Below are 5,556 nucleotides of genomic sequence, written 5' to 3'. Positions count from 1 at the left end.
TAAAAAAAAAAAAAAAAAAACATGTATGAGAACCCTTTCAGGTACACTGACCTCCACATCTTTCCTCTATCCATAGCTAGAGATATTTGATCCCCACTCAGCCATGCTCCAGGCTTTAGATTTAGTATTTCTTTGAAAAGAGAAAATTTAGTTTAGTCGATGATTCATCAAGTCAACTGATATTTCCAGTTCAAATTTGATCTCACACAATAGAAACACAGCTGCCCTACAGACGCCGGACTTGCTGGCACCATGGGGGCAGCTGCCCTGCTGAACTCAGGATGTTGGGGCAGAGAGGAAGCAGTTATTTCTACACTCAGTGCTCAGAGCAGTGGGCACTAAGGATGGCTTATAGCCAGACATCGCTGAGGGTGGCCTGAGGGAGCACCTTGTTTCTATGAGCACAAAAGATAAGGCTGGGGAGAATTAAGTGAGTGGGCAAGCACGTGGCAAGCTTTGGGTACAGTGGGATTCACCAGGACAGGGTCTCCCACTGCAAATGCTTGTTCTGTGGATCGGTGTGGCAAGGACTTTTTAGGAATCCTTGGGCAAGAGTGACATGCATCTCTAGCTGAGGGCTGCTGGGCAAGTATCAAGACCGTCTCAGGCCTCTGGGCCCACAGCCACCTGGCCCATAAGTGTTCATGCCCTGAGGGTCTTGAAACAAGGTGTCAGTCTGGAAGGAAGACCAGAGGATCAGGCCAAGGTTGACAAACACTGCAACAGAAAAATACAGTTTGGGAGGAATCACTGATTAGATTCCCCGCCCCCAAAAAAAGAAATACACCTGAGTTCCAATAATTCAGTTCCCATCTTTTGGTCCAGGAGACCCTATTTTAAATACTTGCCCAGTATTCTACTTCTAATGGCCGAAGTGAAGAGGAACTAAAGAGCCTCTTAATGAGGGTGAAGGAGGAGAGTGAAAGAGGTGGCTTAAAATTAAATATAAAAACTAAGATCATGGCATTTGACTCCATTACTTCATGGCAAATAGAAGGGGAAAAGGTGGAAGTAGTGACAGATTTCCACTTCTTGGTCTCTAAAACCACTATGGATGATGACTGTAGCCATGAAATCAGAAGACAATTGCTTCTTGGCAGGAAAGCGGTGACAAACCTAGACAGTGTGTTGAAAAGCAGAGACATTACTTTGCTGACAAAGGTCCCTATAGTCAAGGCTATGGTCTTCCCAATGGTCACATAAGGTTGCGATAGCTGGATCTTAAAGAAGGCAGAATGCCAAAGAATTGATGCCTTTGAACTGTAGTGTTGGAGAAGACTCCTGAAAGTCCCTTGGAAAGCAAGGAGATTCAACCAGTCAATCTTAAGGGAAATCAACCCTGAATACTCACTGAAAGGACTGATGCTGAAGCTGAAGCTCCAGTATTTCGGTCATCTGATGAAAATAGATAATTCACTGGAAAAGTCCCTGATGCTGGGAAAGATTGAGCGCTGAAGGAGAAAAGGGCATCACAGGATGAGATGGCTGGATAGCATCACCGATGCAATGGACATGAACTTGGGCAAACTTCAGGAGATGGTGAGGGACACTGAGGTCTGGTGTGCTGCAGTCCATGGGATTGCAAAGAATTGGACATGACGGGGCAACTGAACAACGACAATATTCTACTTCTTATAGTAGCACCCTGACTTAAACTATTGCACACATTTAAAACTAAGTACAACTCCTGAATTCAAGTTCAGAAACAGAAAGAACAATCTGTAGATAAGCAACGACCCCTCTGCTATGTCACTTAATACTGAATACTCTTAGAATGTCTTTTCTTATATACCTACCTAGCTAGCTATCTCTTAGTATTTCTGTATCATTTCTGATACTGAACTAATACCTGGAATGGAACCATACACTCCAGAGAACATCTTCAGCTAGAATATCACTTCTTTGTACCTACATCTGAATTATCCACCAAGTGCCAGCTCCACACTAATGAGAATATTAGTTTAAACCTTTCAGATTTTACTTAAATGACTATCTTGTAAAATAGTATGCATCTTATAAGCTATTATCAGCGATTTTCTTTTTTCTAAAATTTTATATCTTTTCCAAAGATCAGAGGTATACTTGATTATATAACATATAAGAATATGACATTGTGTAATCTGAGATCTCCTATTCAAATATCATGTGAATATCAATAATATTTTACAAACTTGAACTAGTTTTTACTGTCATTTTCTAGAAGGAAATTGCCTAATTCATATTTCTGGCCTCAAAATATTTAAGCTTTTACCTCATCACAATTGTATGGTATTTTATACAAAAGCCTGGATAATGATGATAATCATATTGTGATAGCCAAACACAAAATAAACTTTAATAAGATTTTTCCTCATGATTTTAACCAAAATATTTTTCTGAATTTAAGATTTATATTATTGAAAAAAGTAATAGTAGAGACCTTGAAACACCAAAAATGTTGTTTGCTGTTATGCACTCTAAAACAAAAATAAAGGTATTCTCTTATATTTGTGTTTCCTGCGTGAAGTATATTCTCACTGTGTTTCAAATACATACGTGACTGTAATAAGCAAGTTTCAGGTAATGCTATAGACTTACTTTTCATCATCAGAAGTCATCTCTGATTTTCAACAAATGCTGACTTCTCACCTTGAAAGCCAAGGCAAGTATGAGAGATAATATCCACGTATCAGCTCAGAATTTTCTGCAAAGTCAAGATGGTACTTGAAAGTGAAAGTAAGTGACAGTGTTAGTCACTCAGTCATATCCAACTCTTTGCCCATGGACTGTAGCCCATCAGGCTCCATGTCCATGGGTTTCTCCAGGCAAGAATACTGGAGTGAGTTGCCATGCTCTTCTTAGAAAATGAAAAATAGAAAACCTATGAACAGCATTCTATTAAAAGTTACCAAGAAAAAAAGAAAAACTATACTCGAATACCTATCAACCTCAAAATACAAAACAAATATAGTGTGCCTTCATCACACACACACAAAAAAAATATCTAAAGATTCTAATCTTTTTACTGGCTACAAGCATAACAATTGGATAATGACAGATACTTCTCACAATCACTTACATCACTAACATTTTTCCCTGAAATTGGCTACTAAACAATGCAACAAGTTTGCTGAAGACAACACTTCCTAGATAAATTGGCATCTTCTGAGTGATTACTAAAATGTTTTCCTTTGCAAAAACATGGCAGACACCTCACAGGATATCAGAAATGGATAGGTTGATAGGGATTTTACATGAAGGTGCAATGAGAAAGAAGGACAAGATAAGGAGATGCATTTTCATTATGAATAGATATGGTTAGCTGGCAGCTTTGAATTTTGATCTGAGGCATAGTGATGAGAACAAGATGGGAAAGATGACCCTACGAGTTATCTGGGCAGCAATGACTGCTGAAAATTCAGGGGGAACATGGGTCCTTAATGAGTTAGAAACTGAAAGAGAAGATATACTAGGTTATACATAGATCCAGAGTTCAGGATCAGAGGAAACACAGCACTTGAAGATGGTGGTGGTGAAAAAGTTTACAGACAATATTTGCTCAAAATAAGCCATTGCATCTGTTGATTAGGAGATTACTGGAGACATTTACCACCTGAGCCACCAGGGAAGCCTAACATTTAAGATAACAATCTCAGTGGAGTAATCTCACAGCATCCTATATATCTCTCTAATGTAACCCTGATTATATTTGCATAAATACTATTTACACATCCCTATATAACCATGCTCACAGTGTACATTATATAGTGTTGGTTCCCATACATCAGCATTTCTGTATGTACATCACAATACAAACAGTGCACACAACACGGGCTGACCTCGCAATGAACTTTCAGAGTGAGCACACCACGTCATTGGCACTGAGGTCAGGAAAAGGAACACTACTAGCCACCCACAGGTCCCAGCCCCCTCTCCCTTTTCCAGTACCTATTTCACAGGCAAGGGTACCAGTCATGTATCATTTTAATCCCAGAGGAGATCACAGTCCTTAGAACTAAATAAATGCATTTAGAATACTTAGATTTTTATTACAAAAGTTAGGGGAAAAAATAAGAGTATACTACATTATCATGACCCAGTTGCTCAATATTTATAGTTTCTATGTCATGTTGGACTTGAACTAAGCTCCAGGAAGAGATACCAGAGAAAGGGAAGATGTAATTCTCTCAGTGACAATATTGTAAGCTCAAACCACCTGGTCCTCTTTGAGAATAAGATCAAAATTATACAACTAGTACCTAGAAAAAGGACCAAAATATAAGAGCTAATTACTTGAAGTTTTTTAAAAAATAGATAACTTCAGATAAGAGAAGCTTATATAAATGTGTTGATAAACATACACAAAATTAGAGAATTAAATTGGGATTCCATGCTTGTCATCCTGGAACTTGACAATAACATTGTGATACTAATTACCAAATGCCCTCAAAGCTCAGCCAGACTTACTACCAATAATGTCATTCTCAGCAGACAAACTAGTTGGTTACAGAAAAAAACAGCAGCCATGAAGTGAGATCTCCCTTAACAGCCTGCTACAGATCTATAGCCCTTATTACATCTGCATGTGTGTCCTCTGTAACCTCTCTCCTCTTTGGGGAGAACTCCATAAAGGGCACTGGTAAACAGAAATTGCTCTACTCTTACACAGAATTTTATGACATCCTGTCCAATCAACAGTTTTACACCATAAAATAACTTTGCTTCCTTACATATATTAACATGTCTCTCATTTGTATTACTCCTAACTATATTTATACGCGCTTAAGTTTCTCACATCTTAAAAATGTGAAAAGCAGTCCCTTGATTCCCACATCTTCCTGCAGTTATTTTTATCTTCTCTACGTAACAATTAATTCAGGAGAGACTCTCTGTATTTGTTCCCTCTTTTCTCTCACCTACTATTTACTACACAACTCATTTCATTTGGCTTCTGTTCTCATCACTCTACAGAGCTGTTTTTTAAAAAATAAATCTACACAGATGCATAGAACAGTCTTTGGGACTCTGTGAGAGAGGGTGAGGGTGGGATGGTTTGGGAGAATGGCATTGAAATATGTGTATTGTAATATGTGAAACGAATCGCCAGTTCAGGGTCGATGCATGTTACAGGATGTTCGGGGCTGGTATGCGGGGATGACCCAGAAGGAGGATAAGGGGAGGAGGGTGGTGGGAGGGGGGTTCGGGTGGGCAACTCATGTACACCCGGGGCGGATTCATGTCAATGTATGACAAAGCCAACCAATATAGTATTGTAAAATAATTCAGTTCAGTTCAGTTCAGTCGCTCAGTCGTGTCCGACTCTCCGCGACCCCATGAATCACAGCACACCAGGCCTCTCTGCATCACCAACTCCCGGAGTTCACTCAAACTCATGTCCAGAGAGTCGGTGATGCCATCCAGCCATCTCATTCTCTGTCGTCCCCTTCCCCTTCCACCCCCAATCCCTCCCAGCATCAGAGTCTTTTCCAGTGAGTCAACTCATCACACGAGGTGGCCAAAGTATTGTAGTTTCAGCTTTAGCATCAGTCCTTCCAATGAACACCCAGGATTGATCTC

At 39.7% G+C, this 5,556-nt stretch overlaps 1 non-coding gene across 1 annotated transcript; it reads left to right on the top strand.

Moving 5' to 3' along the window:
- The first annotated feature begins 229 nt into the window (after positions 1–229).
- Positions 230–365, top strand: LOC129538757 (small nucleolar RNA SNORA43). The gene has a single exon (XR_008682298.2). It is a non-coding gene; the product is annotated as a small nucleolar RNA SNORA43 (small nucleolar RNA).
- The last annotated feature ends 5,191 nt before the right edge of the window (positions 366–5,556 follow it).

This window comes from Moschus berezovskii, chromosome 2, assembly GCF_049115385.1.
Source record: "Moschus berezovskii isolate FMDL1 chromosome 2, NW_MosBer_1.0, whole genome shotgun sequence".
NCBI lineage: Eukaryota > Metazoa > Chordata > Mammalia > Artiodactyla > Moschidae > Moschus > Moschus berezovskii.
Note: the sequence above shows the minus strand (reverse complement) of the source record. Positions and strands in the feature narration are given on the sequence as shown.